The 24233-nt window shown below is 38.0% G+C and overlaps 1 pseudogene; it reads left to right on the forward strand.

The window, feature by feature from the left end:
- The first annotated feature begins 2474 nt into the window (after nt 1-2474).
- On the forward strand, nt 2475-3007 carry LOC120593357 (60S ribosomal protein L17-like; annotated as a pseudogene).
- The last annotated feature ends 21226 nt before the right edge of the window (nt 3008-24233 follow it).

Raw genomic sequence — 24233 nt, forward strand, 5'->3', positions numbered from 1 at the left:
TCTCTCTCTCTCTCTTGCTCTCTCTCTCTCTCTCTCTCTCTATATATATATCTATATATATAGATATATAGATATATAGATATATAGATAGTTTGTTTGTTTGTTTTTTGTACTGGCTAACCTCTCCTTTGTCTTTATTATCCTCCTACTCCCACCATTCAGGGTGATTCATTTTTCATAGACCACTTGACCTCACTAAGCAGCTCCCATATCCAGGACCCTGACTCCAGTGGCCCTTGGTTCCTGAATGCCACGTTTGGAACTCAGGCTCTAGTGTTGTCTGCAACGACCTGAGCCTTCTTTGGACATTCCATATTTAGGTAGCCCTGACTGTTGGCTAAAGGGCTAGGCAGACTGCTGATGCCACAGATGCTGTTTTTAAATGAGAAAAAAAGTTGGAGTGGAGGAGGAGGGCCTTCAGATCTTCTAGGCCTAGTCCAGAGCTGGTCTTTTCCAATCTCTGGTTTTTCTTCTATAAAATTCTAATAAGGGAAATTAAACAAACTTGAGCTAACGAAGGCAAAAGGGGTTATCAAAAGGATGCTGGCAGACATTGTACAAGTATGCTCCATAGGTAAACCCTCAAGGTTGTCTTGAAAATTAGTAAACAAGTTTTTTTCTTCGATATTCTTAGAGAACTTATTCAAGGACAGAATTTCAGTCTGACTTCTTTGCTAGATGCCAGCTAATTGATTTACCCCAAAAGTATACAAACACGATTTACTATTCCCAGAATGCAGTTTTCTTTTTTCCTTTTCTGTTATTGCAAAATAAATCCTGCATTGCACTTACTTATTGCTGCATAAAAATCACTTGAAAAATCACTTCACGATTTATTATTTTCCCTGATTCTGTGGGCTAGGCTTTCTGAGGGCTTGGCTAGGTGTTTTGTTCCAAGTAGCAGCACCTGAAGATACTCTGCTGCAATTAGCTGGTGGCTGTTACCTGGTCTGGAAAACCCAAGAAATTTCATTGTGCGTGTATGGTACTTCATTGCTTTTCCATATGGCCATGCTATACAGCTGGCTTTTATGTCCTCACGGCATGGCTATCTCAGGGTGATTGGACTTCGTTCCAAGAGGACAAGCCCCCAGGTACAAGTGCTTATCTTACCACTCTAATGTCCCCTTGACCAAAGCAACTCACATAGCCAAGCCCAGATTCAACATGAAAGGGCCTACACGAATACTGGGAGGTTTATTGGTTCCCTGGGGACCACCAATATAGCAATCTACCATGTCCTTGTTTTGCCTTTGTCACTGACCCAGTCTCTCCACTTACTCCATGTCCACAAATTTTCACATGGAAAATACAAAAACAGTGTGCAAGTAACAATGTTTCTGAGTTATCCTTTGACACTTTTTTTCTGGAAATTATATCTACTTGGGCCAACTGCAGCAACCAACAGAAACGTGTAGCCTACACGTCCTATGTAGTACGTCCTATGCAGACCTGGACCCTTTTCATCTTCAGCTTACCTTCCTTGGCTGCACCTACACATCTCATTTCTAAGCTCATTGGCTCTTGGCACACTAAATCTGATTCTTGGACAAGTTTGTTTTGATTGTGATGATTGCACATGACTGAACATGCCCACAGTAGGATAGCAGTAGGGGAACTCTGAGTTTTGATTTCATGGCTGAGTCATTAAGTGATGTGTGTGGGAGACCATAGGAGACAGGTCCAAGTTGGGAGGGAGATGAAACAATATGGAATATGGTTCACTTATGAGTCTTTGTGGCTTGTTGATTTGTTTAATGTTTATATCAGTATACATTCCTCTAGAAATCATAGTCCTCGTCTTTCAAAACTCTCTTTTTTTTTGGACGTAGTTCCATAGTGTAGCAGTTAGCACATCTGCTTTACACGCAAAACGTCCTGGGTTCACACCCCAGTGGAGCCACAGTCCATGATTGATGGCCATGCCACCCCGAACAAGCCTGATGTCTGACCTCGGAAGCTAAGCAGGGTCGGGCCTGGTTAGTACTTGAATGGGAGACCACCTAAGAAGACCAGGTGCTGTAGGCATAAATAATAAGAAAAACTCTGTCTTTTTTCATGTTTACTTATGACATGGTACTTGGCAATATATGCAAAATGGGATTTTCTGTAACAGGAAATCAAATTCCTACTGTGCAATGCTCACCTTTAATGTTTCTAAACAATTTAGTAATTCAAAATTTGTGCCTTTTGGGGACTCTTTTTAAATAAAATTAAACAGAAGACAGAGAAGAAACTTAGGTCATTCCAACTGAATCAAGAAAAAATGGTCTTCGAATAACCATAGAAACCAAGACTTAATTATTCCCCAAACCTTTGGTACACTTAGCTCTTTTTAAAACTGGTAAAAATGAATATCATTATTGTCGGGGAATGGGCAAGAAAAAAATGGGTTTAGAAACCATCCTTCTGAATTCAGAAGGGAATTTAAAAATAACTGCTCTTCCTGAAGCAGCCTGAAGAGATCTCTGAAAATGGTTTGCTATTCACTTGACCCAGAAAACCTCACAAAATCAAGAGGCTCAAATCTTCATGATCACTTTAAGAACACTTGTGAAACTGCCCAGGCCACCAAGGATATGCATATCCAAAAAGCCACCAAGTATCAGAAGGATGTCACTTCACAGAAGCAATGTGTGCCATTCCGTCGTTACAATGGTGGAGTTGGTAGGTATGCCCAGGCCAAAGAGGACTGAACGCATGGTTGGTGGCCCCAAAAGAGTGCTTTTTGCTGCGCATGCTTAAAAATGCAGCCTGATGCTGAGTTTAAGGGTTAGATGTGGACTCTGGTCACTGAGCATATCCAGGTGAACAAAGCTCCCAGGATGCAGCGCAGAACTTACAGAGCTCGTGGGCGGGTTATCCCCTGCCTGAGCTCTCCCTGCCACAGTGGGATGATCCTTACTGCAAAGGAGCAGACTGTTCCTAAACCAGAGAGGAGGTTGCACAGAAGAAAAAAGTATTCCAGAAGAAACCGAAGAAACAAAAACGTATGGCCTGGGAGTAAATTCATCAAATAAATGCTAATAAAAGTAAAAAAAAAAAAAAGATTCTCAACAAACAGTAATCTAGTTTTGTCTACATCCCATAGTTACTGTAACTATCAATAGAGATAATGTACATGGAGGCACCTTGAAATCTAGGTATTATAGGTCATTTTAATAAAGTGTAAATAGTAATCATAATACTTTGGGAATAACAAGTAGCAAATATACTAGAAAAGACAGGTCCTGGACATTAAGGAACCCGAGTTATTATCCCCACAATACGTATTTGTAAAATGAGGCAGTATGACAATGTTCTTGTCCTATAGTTCCTTCTAACTCAGGAGACTAACAGATGAAGTTACCCAATTTTCCCACTATTTGTCAAAAAGCCAGGATTTCTTCTAGATTTTTCAAGCACTTATTATTTTCTGAGGGCCTACTCTGTGGGAGGGCATTGCTCAGGACTTGGGATATATATCAGTGAGCAATAAAGTTGGAAGGAAGATGAGCAAAAAACAATATATGATAAATTACATATCATAAAGGAATAATGTGCAATGGGAAAAACCAGGAAGGTAAGGAAGCTGTGAGTAACAGTTTCCAGTTTTAGATAGAGCAGTCTAGGTAAGCAGCATGGAGAAGGTGACCACAGCAGACTCTGAGGTGCCTCTTCTGTATCCCTTCAGACAACTCCAGAAAAGGTTACTTCCTTCAGATACTTCCCATACATGACAATAGCTATCTCTCTACCCAAGGGTGTTATCTGGAAGCAGAAACCAGGCAGGATGGGCCAAATGTGCCAGGGAATAGTGTCCCTAGGAGTGACCCCAAACATTAAAGAGAGTTGGTGGATAAATATTCTTCATAACCCCCTAGGGTCTCCAGCCGAGTTGAGCCCCGGTGACAACAGTGTGCTTAGACATGCCCTTTATGTATTTCCCTTCCTCCTCTGTTTCACTACCCACTCACACCATAATTCCTGGGATGATCTTCCAGGTAAACTACCTGCACCCAAGTCCTTGTCTCTGGGTTTGCTTTAAGGAAACCAAACAGAGGGACATTTGAAAAAAGACTTGAAGGAGGTAAAGGATCTGGCCACGTAGATCGAGGAGAAACTTCTGGGCAGAGGGAACAGCAAGGGCAAAGGTCCTGAAGTAGGAGACTGCCCAGGGGATTCCAGGGTCAGAAAGGAGGCCAGGGTGAGTGGAACAGAGTGAACAAGGTGCAGAGTAGCCAGTGTGGCCAGAGAAGTAATGGAGGCCAAGGATCTTTAGGCCATCGTAAGAAAATTGTTCATTGAGAAGCCACTGGAAATTTTTAGCAATGAATGATGGCTTAACATTTTTGAAGAATCATCTTGTTCTTTTTTAAAATATTTTCTTTTTTAAAAAAATTTTAAAAAAGAATTTCTTTTTTAAAATATTCAATTGCAATTAACATTTTATTAGTTCATAACAGTTTGTATTATTTATTAGTTTCAGGTGATAACATAGTGGTTAAACATTTACATAATTTACAAAGCGATTCCTCCAATAAGACTAGTACCCACCTGGTACCATACATTGTTATGATAATATTATTGACTATATTCCCTATGCTATACTTTACATCCTTATGACTATTTTGTAACTGCCAATTGTACTTCTTAATCCATTCACGTTTTCACCCAGTCCCCCATATGGCAACCATCATCTTGCTCTCTGCATCTATGAGTCTATTTTGGTTTTATTTGTTTCTTTTTTTCTTTATAGTCCATATATAAGTGAAATTATACGGTATTAGTTTTTCTCTGTCTGATTTATTTCACTTAGCATAACACCCTTTGAGGCCATCCATGTTGTCACAAACTATAAGATTTCATGCCTTTTTACAGCTGAGTAATATTCCATTGTCTATATATACCACGGCATCTTTATCTAGTCATCTATTGATGGGCACTTAGGCTGCTTTCATATTTTGACTATTGTAAATAGCGCTGCAGTGAACATAGGGGTGTGTATATATTTTCAAATTAGTGTTTTGGATTTCTTTGGATAAATATCCAGAAGTGCAATCCTGGGCCATAAGTTCTACTTTTAATTTTTTGAAAAACCTTCATACCATTTTCCGTGTGGCTGTACCAATTTGCAATCCCATCAATAGTGCACGAGGTTTCCCTTTCCTCCACATCCTCGCCAATACCTGTTTTATGATTTATTGATGATAGCCATTCTGACAGGTATGAAGTGATAATCTCCTTGTGGTTTTAATTTGCATTTCTCTGATGACAGTGACATTGAGCATCATTTCATATGTCTATTGGCCATCTGTATATCCTCTTTAGAGAAATGTCTATTCAGGTCTTCTGTCCATTTTTTAATTGAGTTGGTTTTTTTTTTTTTGTATGAGTTCTTCATAAATTTTAAATATTAACCCCTTATTGAATGTATTGGTGAATATCTTTTCCCATTCAGTAGGTTGTCTTTTTGTTTTGTCAATGGTTTCCCTTGCTGTGCAAAACCTTTTTAGTTTGATGTAGTCCCATTTGTTTATTTTTTCTTTTGTTTCCTTTGCCCAAGGAGATATATCAAAAATATATTACTAAGAGCAATGTCAGAGAGTTTATTGCCTATGTTTTCAGATTTTTATGGTTTCAGGTCTTACATTTAAGTCTTTGATCCCTTTTGAGTTTATTTTTATATATGATATAAGAAGGTGGTCCAGTTTCATTCTTTTACATATGTCTGTCCACTTTTACCAACATCATTTACTGAATAGACTGTCTTTACCCCACTATATTCTTACCTCCTTTGTCATGGATTAAATGACTATATAGGCATGGATTTATTTCCGGGCTGTCTATTCTGTTCCATTGATCTATGTATGTTTTTATGCCAGTACCATGCTATTTTGATTATTATAGCCTTGTAATATAGTTTGAAATCAGATAATGTGATACCTCCAACATGTGTTGTTCTTCTTTCTCAAGATTGCTGTGGCTATTTGGGATCTTTTATGGTTTCATAAATTTTAGGATTATTCGTTCTAGTTCTGTGAAAAATGCCATTGGTATTTTTATAGGGGTTGCATTGAATCTGTAGATTGCTTTGGGTAGTATAGACATTTTAATGATGTTAATTCTTCCTATCCATGAGCACTGTATACACTTCTACTCACTTGTATCTTCTTCAATTTCTTTCTTCAAAGTCTTATAAATTTCCAAGTATAGGTCTTTTATCTCCTTTTTTATCTTAGCTACATTTATTCCTAGGGTTTTTTTAATTCAATTATAAATGGGATTTTTTTCTTAATTTTTCTTTCTGATGTATAAAAATGCAACTGATTTCTAAATATTAATTTTGTATCCTGCTACTTTACTGAATTTATTTATCAGTTCTAATAGTTTTTTGGTGGAATCTTTAGGATTCTCTATATATAGTATCATATCATCGGCGAATAATGACAGTTTTATTTTTTTTCCAATTTGGATGCCTTTTATTTCTTTTTCTTGTTTGATTGCAATAGCTAAGACTTCCAATACCATGTTAAAGAAATCCTTGTCTTGTTCCTGATCTTAAAGAAAATGCTTTTAGCTTCACCATTAAATATGAGGTTAGCTATGGGTTTGTCATATATAGCCTTTATTATGTTGAGATATGTTCCCTCTATTCCCACTTTGCTAAGCTTTTATCATAAATGGATGCTGGGTTTTGTCAAATCTGTTCTTTTAACAGTAAATTATAAGAGCAAGATTGGAAGAAGAGAAAACAAGAGCCTGTGGCAGTTGCCCCTGTGAAAGATGATAGTTGCTTGAACCAGGATGTTAGCAGTAAAGATTGAGAGAAGTGTTCAGGTTTTAGTTTTAGTTTGTAGTTGGAGCCCATAAATTTCCTGATGGATTAGCAGTGGGATGTGAGGGAAAAAAAGGATAAACAATTTCATAACTAAAGCTTAAAGGGTCTCATATTCAGAACAAGATAGTGGTCTGTACTTTGAAAATATCCTTTTAAGATGACGTTTTTTAAATTCCTGTTTGTTTGGAATATAGAGAGTTCAGCGGATCTTCAGCCTCGATGAGTGAAAAGGAGGTGGTTGTTAGTTTCCTAGGGCTGTCATAACAAAGTACCACAAAATGGATGGCTCAAAACAATAGAAATTTACTCTCTCTCAGCTCTGGAGGCTAGAAGAAATCAAGCCATCAGCAGAGCCGTACTTCTTCTGAACGCTTTAAGGGAGGATCCTTCCTTGCCTCTGCCTAGCTTCTGGTGGCTGCCAGCAATCCTTGGCTCGTCAACACATCACTCCAGTCTCTGCCACCGTCATCATATGGCTTTCTCTCTGTGTGTCTCTGTCTCTGTCTCTGTCCAAATTTATCTCTTATAAGGACATCAGTCATTGAATACAGCCCACCCTAATCCAGTATGACCTCATTTTAACAATTGCAGCTACAAAAACCCTATTTCCAAATAAGGTCACATTCACAGATTCTGGGTAGACATGAGTTTTGAAGGACACTGTTCGATTCAGTCCAGGGTGAAAGTTGGGTTTTATATTCAATCCAGTCATTTCCAGGACTTATGGAAAGCATGCTGTAAGATTATTTAGGCTGAATAGACATTCTGTAACTTCTGTAACTCTCTATGAAACTTTCTGTCTATAATGTTAATTCCATAAGGGTTCCTCATATATCCTCTCTCTCTCTCTTTCTCTCTCTCTCTCTCTCGCGTGCGTGTGCGCGCGTGCACGTGTGCTATATCTATCTATCTATATATATATATATAGATATAGATATAGATATCTATCTATATATATATACATACATACATACACACACATATATACTGTTGTCTGTGTCTATGAGTTTTTGTTAATCTTGTTCATTTGTTGCTTTCAGTTTTATATCCAACATATGAGTGAAATCATATGGTTCTCAACTTTTTCTGTCTGACTTATTTCCCTTAGCATGATATTCTCAAGATCTATCTATGTTGTTGCAAATGGCAGTATTTTATCTTTTTTTATGGCTGAGTAATATTCCATTGTATATATGTGCAACATCTTTAGTCAATCACCTATCGAAGGACACTTGGGTCGTTTCCATGTCTTGGACACCATGAATAATGCTGCAGTGAACATAGGGATACATATATCTTTACAAATAAATGTTTTCAAATTTTGGAAGTAGATACCCAGAAGAGAATTTGCTGGATCATATGGTAATTCTATTCTTAATTTTTTAAGGAAGCTCTATACTGTTTTCCATAGATGATGTACCAATTTACATTCCCACCAGCAGTGTATGAGGGTTCCTTTTCCCCCACAACCTCTCCAACACTTATTATTACCTGTCTTGTTGATAACAGCATCATAACAGGTGTAAGGTGGTATCTCATTGTGGTTTTCCTTTGCATTTCCCTTATGGCTAGTAAAGTTGCACATCTTTTTATATGTCTGTTGGTCATTTGTATGTCTTCTCAGAAGTGTCAGGTCCTCTGCCCAGTTTTCAATTGGATTGTTTGTTTGTTTTTTTTACTGTTGAGTCATATGAGTTCTTTATATATTTTGAATATTAGCCCCTTATCAGAGGCATTGTTTGCAAACATCTTCTCCCATTCAGTTGGTTGTCTCTTTGCTTTGTTTATAGTTTCTTTTGCTATTCAGAAGCATTTTAGTCTCATTCATTTATTTTTGCTTTTATTTTCCTTGCCTTTGAGATTAAATTCATAAAATCCTCTCTAAGACCAAGGTCCTTATGTTTTCTTCTATACATTTTATTGTTTCAGGTCTTATATTCAGGTCTTTGATCCATTTTGAGTTAATTTTTGTGTATGGTGACAAATAGTAGTCTAATTTCTTTCTTTCACATATGGCTTTCCAATTTTCTCAGCACCATTTATTGTAGAGGCTTTCTTTTGTCCATCGTATGTTTTTGGCTCCTTTGTTGAAAATTATTTGCTCATATATATGTGGTTTTATTTCTGGGTTCTGAATTCTTTTCCACAGGTCTATGTGTCTGTTTTTCTGCCATTATCATGTTGTTCTGATTACTGTTGCTTTGTAGTATAATTTTCTTTTTTGTTCCTTTTTCTCAGGATTGTTTTGGCTGTTTGGGGTCTTTTGTGGAACCCAAGCTTTCTTACTCTAAGAAATATTCTTTCTATGTTCACATTGGCTAAAAAGAGGTAAGATCCTCCCTGCTAATCTCAAAACTAATAAAACAACCTAGTTTTATAGATTTCTTCATATTAACCAGGATATCTTATCTATTATTTGTTCTACTGAATGGTCCTATTCCCAGGAAGGTGGAACCCTGGCAGATTAGGCTCAGGCCTCACAAATTAATAAACTGAATTGGGAGATGCTATTCTGGCTTACAAAGAAATTAAGAATTAAGTTCTGTATTAGTTGCTAGAGCTGCTGTAACCAAATACCGTAATCTAGGTGGCTTAAACAACAGAAATTTATTGTCTCATAGTTCTGGAGGCTAGAAGTCCATAATCAAGATGTCAGTTTGGTTGGTTACTTCTGAGGACAATGAATGAAGGATCTATTTCAGGTCTTTCTCCTTGGCTTATAGATAACTGTTATCCCTGTATTTTCACATTGTCATCCCTCTGTATGTGTCTGTGTCCAAATTCCCCTTTTTTATAAGGATATCAGTGCTATTGGATTAGGGCCCACCCTAAAGAGCTCATTTTAATTTGATTATCTTTATAAAGAACCCATTTCCAAATAAGTTCATATTCTGAGGTATTTGGGGTTAGGACTTCAACATAATGGGTTTGTGGTGAGAGGAGAGAAGAGCACAATCGAACTGTAACAAGCGTGAAAGGGTATAGAGCAATATTCTTAGTAGTTCTTAGGAATGCAGCAGTTTACTCAAGGTTAACCCTACCAGTGAGTTGGTGCTTGCAGATTCTTGGCCACCATCAGCTGCCTGCCTCTCCTCAGGAAACATGCTGTCTCACTGATCTGCCTGGGTCCCAAGCTGTCTACTCAAGGTGAAAGAGATATTTTCAAGACAGTTATCCCATCTGGCCATAAGAGACAGACTTCCCACTGCTACAGACCACCCCACAGTTTCTGGCTTTCTGGATGAGAAGTTCTTCTGCATCTCATCCACTCAGCACAGCAGCCCCACCTCGGCTTTTCAATGAGTCAGCATAACACCACTGCTCTGTTGTTTCAGCCAGTTCCAGCATTGGCACAAGCTAGGCCAGACCAAAGACTCTGGTCCTGGTTTGAGAAGAGCTCATAATAATGGTTTAGGGTAGCTTTTACTCTGTCTTCTGAAGCAGCAAACAAACATTGCAAAGGCTGTACCTGAGATAAAGAAGCAAAGATGGGAGCCCCAGCCTCATTGGTGAGATGACCACAAGTTCAGAGGGACTTGGAATTGTGGGCAACTTCACTGCCTTTACTAAGGTCAAAGACGAAAAATAACTCATAGCCATATGAGGGAATTATCTATCACCCCACCGGCAGGGCCACCTTGGTCTACTGTGCAGGCTCTGTGCCTTAACTTTCTTGCGGTGCCAGCACTGCCAGTCTCTGACACTCCCAACCCCCATACAGTGATACCTGGAATTTCTTTATGTCACTGGGGCTTTTCACAAGAGGGCTGACCAGTGGTCTACCACAGACGGTATGCACCGTGGCTTTATCCAGGGATATAAACAACTCTTGTATATCAATCATAGTAACTGAACAGGGTAATGTGTGTTCATTTATCTGATGGACATTTTCCTAATATAGTCTCTTTAGACACACCATTTCTAACCCTCCCACTGCTGCTGGTTGTGGCACCAGCAACTCATTTTTGCATGTCAGTTACAGGTACATGTTTAACTTTGTGAGTCTAGGTGATGTGATTGAATTTTCCAGAGTCTGATGACCCTCAGATACCTGATGCCCTGCAGAGCTGAAAGATCAGACAACACACCAGTGACCCCCAGCAAGCTGTAGTCATAGGCTTTGTAAAAAGACCTGCATTTCTGACCTTTTCACCTTAAATAATTATGGAACTGGGCAAAATGTGAAACTGAGCAAAATATCTGAGGCAGTTGTTATGAGACTTTGAACAACAGGCTGCCAGGGACTGCAATTCTTAAGAGAAAGAATGCATGAGATGGGCCTCACTCATGCTCCAGCCCTCTGCCTTAGGACAATTTCCTACCCATGGCACAGGGTGGGAGAACAGTATATATGCCAGTTCTGCTGAGCTGAGAAGGCAGAAACCAGAATTCAAGGCTGCTGAAGTGGCTGGAACTTTCAGAGTACAGAAAAAAAGAGTGGTACAGATGGGGGGATGGCAGAAGGGTGTGTAGAAGTTACCCCTGGATCATGGGCCAAGCACTGGGCAGCAGTGGTCCAGGGCTCAGCAGAGAATGCTGCTCCTGGACTGCAAGCGACAGTTACCAGGGATCACACTGTGGGAGACCCTGGAGCTCCAACTGAGCAAAGTGGAATCCTTGCTGAAAAACCCCAGCCTTTCAGCTAAGCCTTTCAGAGATTCTCCACCTTTGAGTGAGGAACATGTCCTAGAGTAAGAACTGAAAATCAAGGTTCAACAGGGTCAAGGTCAGCTAAGGGGAAGTAACTACATGCTATAAGAAAATTTTCTTTAAAAGAAGACAACATAATCCAATGTTTTCTGGTTGCCTAGTTTCAGAGTAAATACCCTGTAGTAAAATTTATTGTTTTCCTCTCCCTAGCATCTACTACCTATTGGTAATATCATCTTCATTTTTCTTCTCCCTCACTTGCAATCAGTATCTTTCACTTGGACTTACTTCAAACCTGATTCTAGAAGTGGGTAAGTGATCCAGGCCCATGCATAATGTTGGGCAGAGCATCAAAATCTCTTGCCCAACATGATCCACAGGCACTGGTAGTACCTAAGCTCCTCAGCAAGGCTCATGGTAGGGACTTGAAACAGAGAAATGATATATACACAACATTAGGTATCTCAGAGAACCCGAGACAACCAAAGACTCAAAATGTGGAGGCCACACCACCAGGAGCAATGACCAAACCACACTGTTGTACTGTCCCAAAGAGCACCTCCACAGCCATCACTATGCACCCAGACATAGCAGACCACACCACTGATGCTGGGCATTGGGTGTCTGCAGCTCCACCAGCAGTGGCCTAGAGAAGCTGAGCACCCGCACTGACTCCTTTGCCGAATGAAGAGTTCCAGCAGATCTCCGCCTCACAGAACCGCCTTCTGATTCTAGGCCTAGCACAAGTGTGACTGATGAGCAGACCCCAGGTCCTATGTCTGAGCTCTAGTGTCAGGAAAGTTTGAAAAGTAAGTTCTGGCTTCTGCTGAAGGAAGAGGAGATAGGACTCATAATATGGAAAATCCCCCACAATAAGACTAGTCATGTAGATATTGGGCAGCTACAAAGCCTGTCATATATCATATACCAGCAGTTTTTGTATAGTCCTGAACTTCTAAGGTCCAACAAATCTTATTTTTGTAATTATACTAAGGTTTTTCTTGTTGCCATTTTCCCTCTGTTGGCATGCGCACCAACAGTGCAAAAGCCATGGTGGGTAAACTGCTGATCAGTCTTATGATGAATCATGGCAGTGGCACCAATCTGTATTTTTCACTGCCACACACAGGGCAGGGGTTGGGGAGCCAGTTCCACTTAAGAATGTCCTCTATAAAGCAGTAAAAATTCTGAATTGTGTTAAGATTTGACCCCCAAGCATTTTGACATTCTGTGTGACACATCTGGAAGTGTGCATAAAGCACCTGTGCAGCATGCTCAAGTATAATGTGGGGAAAGTATTGTCTCCAGGAGGAGCACTTATGCAACTGTTTGAGTTGTGAGCTGAACTAGTGGCTTTTTTCATGGAATACTCTATGTACTTGAAAGAATGGCCAAAACAAATATAAACTATGGTTATTCTGGCTTGATTTTTGGCCTACATTTACTGAAATAATGAATGAAGTGAGCCTGCCTCTTCAGAGAAAACAAACAGCAAGTATTCATTGCCACTGATAAAATTTAAGCTTTTACAGGAAAATTATAATTTTAAAAAGTTGTAATTGCCCATGTTAGTTTCTTATTGCTACTTTAATAAATACCACAAACTTAGTAGCTCAAAACAATACAAATTTGTTATCTTATAGTTCTGGAGGTCTGAATGCCAAGATGGGCTAAAATCAAGGTGTCAGTGGGGCTGCATAGGGGAGAATCCATTTCCTTACCTTCTCTAAATTCTAAAGATCACCTATATTCCTTGGCCTGAGCCCCCTTACTCCATCTTCAAAAGCAGCTCGCTTGCTCCCTCGCTCCCTCTCTCCCTCGCTCCCTCTCTCCCTCTCTCTCTCATGAGGACACTTGAGATTACATTGGGCCCACCAGATAATTCAGGATAACCTCATCTTTACCTTAATAACAATGCAAAGATCCTTTTGCCATGTAAGGTAGCATACAATTTCCAGGAATTAGGATATGGACATCCCTGGGGCGGGGGCAGCGGAAGGTATTATTCTACCTACCACACTGCCACAGTGAGCTCAACAGTTTCAAAGTACTTACAAATTTTTCTGATGAGTTTGATAGTAATTTTTAATTAATGTAATTCTTTTTTAAATTTTTTATTAAGTTTATTGGGGTAACGTTGGTTAATAATATTATATAATTTTCAGATGTATATTCTCATTCGAAATCTGTATATTCTATTGTGTTACCACCCAAAGTCCAGTTTCCCTCAGCTACCATATATTTGATCCCCTTTACCCATTTCACCCTCCCCCTAAACACTATATTTGGCCCCTTTGACCCCATCTATCTCCCCCCTCCTCCCTCACACCTCTAGTAACCACTAGCCTATAGTCCAAGTTCATGAGTCTCTCTTTGTTTGTCCTGCTCATTTGTTGCTTTTAGGTTTATATCTCACATATAAGTGATACCATGTGATTTTTAACTTTTTCTGTCTGGCTTATTTCACTTAGCATGATTATCTCTAGTTCCATCCATGTTGTCACAAATGGCAGTATTTCATCTCTTCTTATGGCTGAGTAATATTCCATTGTATATATGTACCACTGCTTCTTTATCCAATCATCTATCGTAGGACACTTTGGTTGCTTCCATTTGCTGATCACTGTGAATAATGCTGCTATGAACATCGATGTGCAAATATCTTTAAGGTTATGAATTTTCAAGTCTTTGGGGTAAATACCCAGTAGAGGGATTGCTGGATCATATGGAAGATCAATTCTTAGTTTTTTGAGGAACCTCCATACTGTTTTCCATAGTGGCTGTACCAATTTGCAGTCCCACCAGCAGTGTATGAGGGTTCTTTTTTCTCCACATCCTCTCCAACATTTGTTATTACTTGTCCTGTTGATTATAGCTATTCTAACAGGTGTGAGATGGTATCTCATTGTGGTTTTGATTTGTATTTCCCTAATAGCTAGTGATGTTGAGCATCTTTTCAAATATTTGTTGGCCATTTGTATGTCCTCTAGGGAGAAGTGTGTGTTCAGCACCTCTGCCCATTTTTTGATTGGATCCTTTGGTTTTTTGTTGTTATTGAGTTGTATGAGTTCTTTGTATATTTTGAATATTAGGCCCTTATCAGAGGTGTTGCTTGCAAACGTATTTTCTCATTAGAATGGTTGTCTCTTTACCTTGCTGACAATTTCTTTTGCTGAGCAGAAGCTTTTTAGTTTGATGTAGTCCCATTCATTTATTTTTGCTTTTACTTTCCTTGCCTTTGAGGTCAAATTCATAAAATCCTCTTTAAGTCCAAGGTTCTTGAGTTTAGTTCCTATGTTTTCTTCTACACATTTTGTTGTTTCAAGCCTTACATTTAGGCCCTTAGTCCATTTTGAATTAATTTTGGTATGTGGTGATAGACAACAGCCTAGTTTCATTCTTTTGCAGGTGGCTTTCCAGTTTTCCCAGCACCATTTATTGAAGAGGCTTTCCTTTCTCCACTGTATATTTTGGAGTTTTTTTTGTTGAAAATTATTTGCCCATAGAAATATAGATTTACTTCTGGACCCTCAATTCTGTTCTGTGCGTCTGGTCTGTGCATCTGTTTTGCTTCCAATACCATGATTTGATTACTGTCGCTTTGCAGTATAATTTGAAGTCAGGCAGCATGATGCCTCCAACCTCATTCTTTTTTCTCAGGATGGCTTTGGCAATTCAGGGTCTTTTGTGCTTCCATACAAATCTGATGATTTTTTTATCTATTTATTTAAAAAATGCCATTAGGATTTTGATGGGGATTACATTAAATCTGTATAATGCTCTAGGTAATAAGGTCATTTTAACTATGTTGATTCTTCCAATCCAAGAACACGGAACATCTTTCCATTTCTTTGTATCTTCTTCGATTTCTCTTAATAGGGTCTCGTAGTTTTCATTATATAGGTCCTTCACTTGTTTCGTTAAATTTATTCCTAGGTATTTTATTGTTATTGTTGTTGCAATTGCAAAAGGAATTATATTTTCCACTTCTTTTTCTGACACTTCATTATTGAGTATAGGAAGGCTATGGATTTTTGAACATCGATTTTGTAACCAGAGACTTTACTGTATTCGCTTATTGTTTCTAGTAGTGTTCTTGTGGAGTCTTTAGGGTTTTCTATAGAGAGAATCATGTCATCCGCAAATAGTGACAGTTCGACTTCTTCGTTTCCTATTTGGATGCCTTTTACATCTTTCTCTTGCCTGATTGCACTTGCTAGGACCTCCAATGTTATATTGAATAAAAGTGACGATAGTGGACAGCCTTGCCTTGTTCCTGATCTTAGAGGGGAGGTTTTTAGTTTTTCACTATTAAGTATGATGTTGGCAGAGGATTGGTTGTATGTGGCCTTTATTATGTTAAGATACTTTTCTTCTAAACCGATTTTGTTAAGTGTTTTGAACATAATGGGTACTGTATCTTGTCGAAGGCTTTTTCTGCATCTAATGATATGATCACATGACTCTTATTTTTTAATTTGTTTATGTGGTGTATCACACTAATTGATTTGCATATGTTGATACATCCTTGTACCCCTGGGATGAAGCCCACTAGATCGTAGTGTATAATCTTTTAAAAATATTGCTGTGTTTGGTTCACTAGTATCTTATTTAGGAATTTTGCATCTGTGTTCATGAGATATATTGGTCTGTAGTCTTCTTTTTTTGTGTTTTCTCTGCCAGGTTTTGGTAACAGGGTAATACTGGCATCATAAAATGAGTTAGGAAGTATTGCCTTCTCATCAATTTTTTTGGTAGAGTTTGTGGAGAATAGATATTAAATCTTCTTTGACTGTTTGGTAGAATTCACTGGCGAAGCCATCTGGTCCTGGACTTTTACTTTTTGGTAGGTTTTTGATGATTGTTTAAATTTCCATACTGCTGATTGGTCTATTTAGATTTTCCAGTTCTCCTTGATTCAGTCTGAGAAGGTCTTTCTAAGTACTTGTTCATTTCATCTAGGTTATTATATTTGGTGTTATATGCTTTTTCATAATATTCTTAAATGATCCTTTGTATTTCTGTAGTGTCTGTCATAATTTCTCCTCCTTCATCCCTGATTTTGTTTGTTTGTGTCCTTTCTTTTTTTTTCTTTAGTGAGTCTAGCCAGGGGGTTGCCAATTTTATTAAACTTCTCAAAGAAGCAGCTCTTTACTGTATTTACTTTTTCAACTCAAATTGTTTTTTGTTTTCAATTTTATTTAATTCTACTCTAATCTTGATTATTTATTTCCTTCTGCTGATTTCAGGCCTCATTTGTTCTTCTTTTTCTAGTTTTTTAAGATGAAGCATTAGGTTGTTTATTTGAGATTGTTCTTGTTTTTTGAGATAGGCCTGTAATGATATGAACTTTCCTCTTATGAGCGCTTTTGCCGTGTTCCAAAAGCACTTTTATTTTTCATTTATTTGTATTTTTAAATTTTAATTACTTTCAAGTATATAGTACATTGGTTACACATATATATATAGTTAGTAAAATGATTCCCCCAATTGCTCCCTCCCTCCCATGACCCTCCACCTAGCCAATGTATTAATGCTAATTGCATTCCCTATGCCATGCTCCCCATCTCTGTGTCCATACATCAGCTACTAATTTGTACTTCTTTAACCCTTTGCTCCATTCTCCCAGCCCCCCAAACACCCGTCCTCTCTATCACCAAATTGTCCACTATATTTGTGAGTCTGTTTTTAATTAGTCTGTTCTTTCTATTCCTGAAATTTTGCATATAAGTGAAATCATATACTTTATCTTTCTCTGTCTGACTTAAATACTTTAGAGGTTCATCACAGCAATATCTTTTTCCATTCCCTTCCTTTTCATATTTAGGGGTCTTGTTTTCTTATCCTTTCAGCCACTTTGACTTTCGTTTGGAGCACTTAATTCTTTTCCATTTGAGGTACTTATTGATAGGAATGTAGTTTGTTACCATCTTTTATTCCTGTTTTTGATACATGTTTTTTCTTCTTAAAGAAGTCCCTCCAACATTTCCTGTAATACTGACTTGGTGTTGATAAATTCCTTTAGTTTATTTTTGTCTGGAAAGCTCTTTATCTGTCCTTCAATTTTAAATGATAGCTTTGCTGGATAAAGTATCCTGGTTGTAGATCCTGGGTCTTCATCCTGTCGAATATTTTTTGCTAAGCCCTTCTGTCCTGCATAGTTTCTTTTGAGAAATGAGCTTCCGTCCGTATGGGTACTCCCTTAAATGTAATTATTTGTTTTTCTCTTGCTGCTTTTAATATTCTTTTTTTTTTTTTGTATTTAAACTTTGGCATTTTAATTACGATGTGTCTTGATGTGGGCCTTTTCGGATCCCTGATTTTTGGAATTATCTGAGCTTCCTGGGGTTTTATGTCCATATCCTTCATCAAGTGACAGAATTTTTCCAATATTATTTCTTTAAACAGCTGTTCAACATCTTGATTTTCTTCAGATACACTGATCAGACAAATATTTGGACCCTTAATAGTGTCTCATATGCTCCTTAAATCATTTTTATAGTCTTGGCATCTTTTTTCTTGCCATTCTAATTGAGTGTCTTGATTGGCTTTTCTGTTCTCTAGATAGGGCATGTGATCCTTGTCTTTATTCACTTTGTTTATTCCATTTAATATACTTCTCATCTCAGGTAATGTATTCTCCATTTCAGATTGGTTCCTTCTTATAATCTTCATCTCCATTTTTATCTCTTTTTTGGAGTTCTCTACATTTCCCAAATGTTTATTGAACATCTTTATAATCAGTGTTTTAAACTCTGCATCTGTTAGATTACTTGACTCCATTATATTTGGATCTCTGTTCTGTTCTCTCATATGGTTTCTGCTTCTTTGTCTTCCCAATTTGGCTGCCTTTCCATGCCTGTTTCTATGTACTAAGCAAAGCTCTTAAGTTTCCTAGTCTTATCAGTGTGGATTTGTGAAGTAGGTGTCCAGTGGCACAATCCTGAGAGGAGTTCAGCTGCAGGCCAAATTTAGCCCAAGCCTCTACCCCTCCAGGGCCACCTGTTAAGATTCAGCAAGTTATCTACAGATGCTATGCTTATAGTCGCCTCAAAAGGCCACGCCAAAAACTGATGCCAGCTGCCTCCACCAGTGTGAGTCTCAGCAAGGAGCATCTGATTCGCTGAGGATACACGTGGTTGTGGCTTGGGTGGGGCCGCAAGTTGGGGGAGGCGGGGTTTCAGGGAGTCCTCTGGGCGGAACGACCTCTGTTATCCAGTTTGATGATGTCACAGCTATGGTGGCACCATGTCCAGCGCACTGGTAGTGGGGAGGGCTCAACAGGGAACAATGGATAGCGCCAGTACTTCTGTACAGAGCGAGTCTCGCCTTGGCCCTCACTCTGACTATGTCTCCCTGTAAGTCCCTGGTGCCCGCTGCGTGCAGCCAAATCAGCACTGGTGCTCGGAGCGAGCAGGTCCATCACTGCGAAAATCCACTCATGGACATGGCCCCTTTAAGAGGCGTCTGCCACTGCCACTACTGCAGCCTCCGTCTCACTCAGCCATTTGGGACCGGGCAGCCCCACGTCCTCACCCCGTCCTACCTTCTGTCATTGCAGGGTGCTTTCTTAGATTTCTCTGTAGTTGTATGGCTTGTTCATCTAGATCCCAGGCAATTTTTCCTTGCTGCTGCTTCTTGTTTCCACCACAACTTTGATTTTGTCACCAGAGGGATGAAGCCTCTATCATCTATGCCATTGTTTTCTCTCCTACCAAAATTTTGATATGTTGTACTATCATTCTCATTTGTTTCTATGTATCTCTTGATCTCTCTTTTTATTTCTTCTCTGACCCAGTCATTCTTCAGTAGTGTGTTTAATCTCCATGTATTTGTACTTCTTCCTACTTTCCTTTTACAGTTGATCTCCAGCTTCAAAGCATTATAATCAGAGAGTATGGTTGGCATGATTTCAAACCTCTTATATTTGTTGAGGCTATCTCTGTGTCCCAGTACGTGGTCAAACCTTGAGAATGTTCCATGTGCACTAGAGAAGAATATATAATCAGCTGGGGATGGAAGGTTCTGTATATGTCAATTAAGTCCAGTTGGTCCAATGTGTCATTTAAGGATTTTATTTCATTACTGATTTTCTGTTTGGGGCTCCTGATTGGTAGCATAAATATTAATGTGTTATGTCTTCTTGGTGTATGATTCCTTTTATCATTATGAAGTGTCCCTCAGTAACTTTATCTTTTTTATCTTAAAGTCCATTTCATCCAATATTAGTACCGCTAATCCCGTTTTTCTCTGAATGCCATTTGCTTGAAATATCATTTTCCCTTTCACTTTGAGTCTATATTTGTCTTTAGAGCCGAGATATGTCTCCTGGAGGCAGCATATGGTTGGGTTTTGTTTTTTGAAACAATCTGCAATTCTTTGCCTTTTTATTGGTGATTTAGTCCATTTACATTTAGGGTGATTATTGAAATATGAGGCCTTTTTATAGCCATTTTATCTTTTGCTTTCTGGTAGCTTGGTGTTTCCATTGCTTCTTTGTTCTGTTTCTGTTTTTTGGTTTTTTGTTTGTTTGTTTTTTGTTTTTTTTTGGGGGGGGTGGGGGTTGGGTTTTGTGGATTCTCCCTCTGGTCCTTCTTGTTTTATGTTACATATTTCAGTTCTGAATCTTTGGCATGTGGTTACCATTACAAATATGTAGAGGATAGTTATAAATATGTATAGTGGTCCATTTTCTTCTATGTGTGCCTTATCTCATTACTCTTTACAAATTTGGATCTTTTAATCCCCCTTTTCTGTTATTGTTGGCTCAATTTGTCCCTATGTATGCTGAACGTTCATTACTATCTTATAATGCCCTGTTCTTAATAAGGGTTGCATTACTCTGCTTATATCTGCTTGATAGTTACCTTACTCATAGTTATGCATTTCTTTGTCATTTTGTTTTAGGTGAGCTGACCCCTTTCAGTATTTCCTGTAATGCAGGCCTCGTAGTGGAGAATTTTTGTATGTTTGGAAAGATCTTTATTTCTTCTTCATATCTAAGGGACAGCTTTGCTGGATACATTATTCTAGGATGGTAGTTCCTTTCACTTAATAGTTTGAATATTTGCTTCTGCTCCTTTCTTGATTGTAAGGTTTGTGCTGAGAAGTCCAAAAAAAACCTAATGGGTTTTCCTTTATAGTTACTGTCTTCTTTTCCCTGGCTGCCCTGAGAATTCTGTCTTTGTAGTTGATTTTTGATAATTTTAATATAATGTCTTGGAGAATGCCTTTTGGGTTGAGATAATTGGGTGTGCTCTTGACTTCTTGAATTCCAAGCTCCAGTTCATTCCTTAGATTTGGGAAATTCTCATCAACTATTTGTCTGAAAATACTTTCTAATTCCTGCTCCTTTTCCTCCCCTTTGAGAATGCCCATTATTCTTATGTTTCCTTTCTTAATGGTATCAGCTAGTTCTTGTATTTCTCTTTCATTTTCATTCTTTGGTTTTTCTCTTCTTCCAATTTATCTCTAAATTTCTGTTTTTGATCTCATTGATCCTTTCCTCCATTTGGTCAACTGTATTTCCCAAGCTTGCTATTTCATTCTTCAACTCTTTTAGTGTGTTCTTCATCTCCAGAAGTTCTATTTGGTTCTTTTTAAGGGTTCCAATCTCCTTGCTAAAAACTCATTCTGCTCATCTAGTTGTTTTTTCAATTCCTGCAATTGTTGATGTGATTTGTTTTCCATCTCATTGAGTTTTTGCAGAAGTACCATCCTGAATTCTGTCATTTAAGCTTATTTTCTGGAGATTTTTCTCTTTCTTTCTGAGTTGCCTTGTCACTTTGGTTGTTCATGGTGCTTAATGGACTATATCTTTGCCTGGCATTAATGGAAATGTATTCTGCATTTTTCCCCAGAAAGATTTATTATATAAAAGTCTCTTGCTAAGAAGGCATTTTTCTTTTGGTTTCCAGTAGATGGTGTCTAAGCCTCTTGGATCCTTCCTTTATATAAAGTCTTAATAATGCCTTCATTTCCCCTTATAGATATTTAATCACTCTCACTAGCCTCAGTCTCAGTCCTGTCAGTGTTAGCGACAGTTTTGGTAGCATTTGTTCAGATTCCCCTAGGGCTCCGTGGTGTTCTGTCTTGGAGAACTTGGGGTTGGTAGGTGGGGAATGCAGCTCAGCCTTGCATTTTTCATCCATGGCTGGTAATAATCAACTGTTGCTTCTCTGCTTTCTGCTCTGATCCCTGGGCACTGCAACTGTGTGAAGCTCACAGTTCTCTCAGGCAGAGCTGTTCAGGTAACCTGCTATACCTTCTCTCCTCCTTTTCTTCCTGCGGGGAGCTTCAGCTGCGAGAGGCAGCTTCTTTGTTTCTCTCGGTCTACCACCAGATACTCGTATTTCTGATGTATAGTAGCTCTTATTCACAGATCCCTCACTCAGACGTGCGTGTGTGCAAGTTGGGCGTTTTTTGTTGAATTTTAGATGTTCAGCTTATCGTTTTAAGCAGTGAGATCTGGGGACATCTCTCACTCTGCCATGATTTTTCAATCTCATTCTTTTTATTGTTGTGTAATATTCCATTATATATGTATATGTGTATATACATACGTATATGTATGTGTGTGTGTATGTGTGTGTATGTACGTATGTATGTATGTATGTATGTATGTATGTATGTATGTATGTATACACCAATATCACATACTTTTCATTCTATCAAAGGATGCTTAGGTTGCTTCTATATCTTGGCTATTGTAAATAGTGCTGCAATGAAATAGGAGCGCATATATCTTTTCATATTAGTGTTTTTATTTTATTTTCTTCAGATAAATACCCAGAAGTGGAATTTCTGAGTCGTATGGTATATTTTTCATTTTTAAAGGAATCTCCATGCTGTTTTCCATAGGGGCTGCACTAGAAAAGGCTTCCCTTTTATCCACATCCTCACCAACACATGTCATTTGTTGACTTTTTGATAATACCCATTATGAATAGAATGAGGTGGTATCTCATTATAGTTTTGAGTTCCCTGATTAGTAATGTTGAGTATCTTTTCATATGTCTGTTGGTCATTTGTATGACTTCTTTAGAGAAATGTCTTTTCATCTCCTCTGCCCATTTTTTTATTGGATTATTTATTTTTTTGTTATTGAGTTGTATGAATTTATTACACTTTTTAGATATCGACCCTTTATCAGATATATCATTTGTGAATATAGTCTCTCATTTAGTAGGTTGTCTTTTCATTTTGTCAAAGGTTTCCTTCACTGTACAGAAGCTTTTTCTTTTCATGAAGTCCATTTGTTTATTTTTGCTTGTTCCCCTTGCTTGGGTGGACATATCCAAAAAAATGTTACTCAGACTGAAGTCAAATAGTTTACTTCTTAGGTTTCCTTCTAGGAGTCTTATTGTTTCAGGCCTTACATTTAAGTCCTTAGCCCATTTTGAGTTTATTTTTGTATATGGTGTAAGAGTGTGTCCAGTTTTATCTTATTTTTTTGCATTATCTGTCCAGTTTTCCCAACACCACTTGATGAGATTGTATATCCATTGTATATTTTTACCTCCTTTGTCATAAATTAGTTGGCCATATAAGCAAGGGTTCATTTCCAGGCTATTTTGTTCCAGTGATCTACGTGTCTGTTTTTGTGTCATCACCATACTGTTTTGATTACTATAGCCTTGTAGTATAGTTTTGAGTTCAGGGATCATGATAACTCTAGCTTTCTTCTTCTTTCCCAATAATGCTTTGGCTATTTGGGTTTTTTTGTGCTTCCATACAAGTTTTAGAATTATTTGTTCTTGTTTAAGAAGAATGACATTGTTATTTTGATGAAAATTGCATTGAATCTATAGATTACTTTGGGTAGTATGGTCATTTTAACAATATTAATCCTTCCAATCCATGAGTATAGTATATCCTTCCATTTATTTGTATCCTCTTCAATTTCTTTCTTCAAAGTCTTATAGTTTTCATAGTGCAGGTCTTTTAACTCGGTTAAATTTATTCCTAGGTATTTTATTCTTGATGCAATTGTAAATGGGATTTTCTCTTTCTGATACTTCATTGTCGGTATATAAAACTGCAACTGATTTTTGAATATTAATTTTGTATCCTGCTACTTGACTGAATTATTCTATTAATTCTATTAATTTTTTGGTGTATTCTTTAGTGTCTTCCATATATATTATCATGTCATCTGCAAGTAGTAACAGTTTTACTTCTTCCTTTCCAATTCAGATGCCTTTTCTTTTTCTTGCCTGATTGCTGTGGCTAGAATTCCAGTGCTATATTGAATAGTAGCAATGAGAGTGGGCAACCCTTCCTTGTTCTTGATCTTAGAGGAAAAGCTTTCAGCTTTTCACCATTGAGTATATTAGCTGTGGGCTTATTATATATAGCTTTTGTCAAGTTGAGGTAAGTTCCTTCTATACCCACTTTGTTTAGAGTTTTTACCAGAAATGGATATTGAATTTTGTCAAATGCTTTCTCTGTCGATTGAGTTAATCACAATTTTACCCTTGCTCTTGTTGATGTGATGAACCACATTGTTTTGTAAATGTTGAACCACCTTTGATCAAGTGGTATAAATCCCACTTGATCATGGTGTATAATCCTTTTAATGTACTGTTGAATTCGGTTTGCTAGTATTTTGATGAGAATTTTGGCATCTATGCTCATCAAGGATGTTGTCCTGTAGTTCTTTTTTTGTAGTTTCTCTGTCTAGTTTTGGTATAAGGGTAATGCTGGCCTCATTGAATGAGTTTGGAAGCATTCCTTCCTCTTCAATTATTTGGAATAGTTTGAG

Source organism: Pteropus medius, unplaced genomic scaffold (genome assembly GCF_902729225.1).
Source record: "Pteropus medius unplaced genomic scaffold, Ma_sr-lr_union100, whole genome shotgun sequence".
Lineage (NCBI taxonomy): Eukaryota > Metazoa > Chordata > Mammalia > Chiroptera > Pteropodidae > Pteropus > Pteropus medius.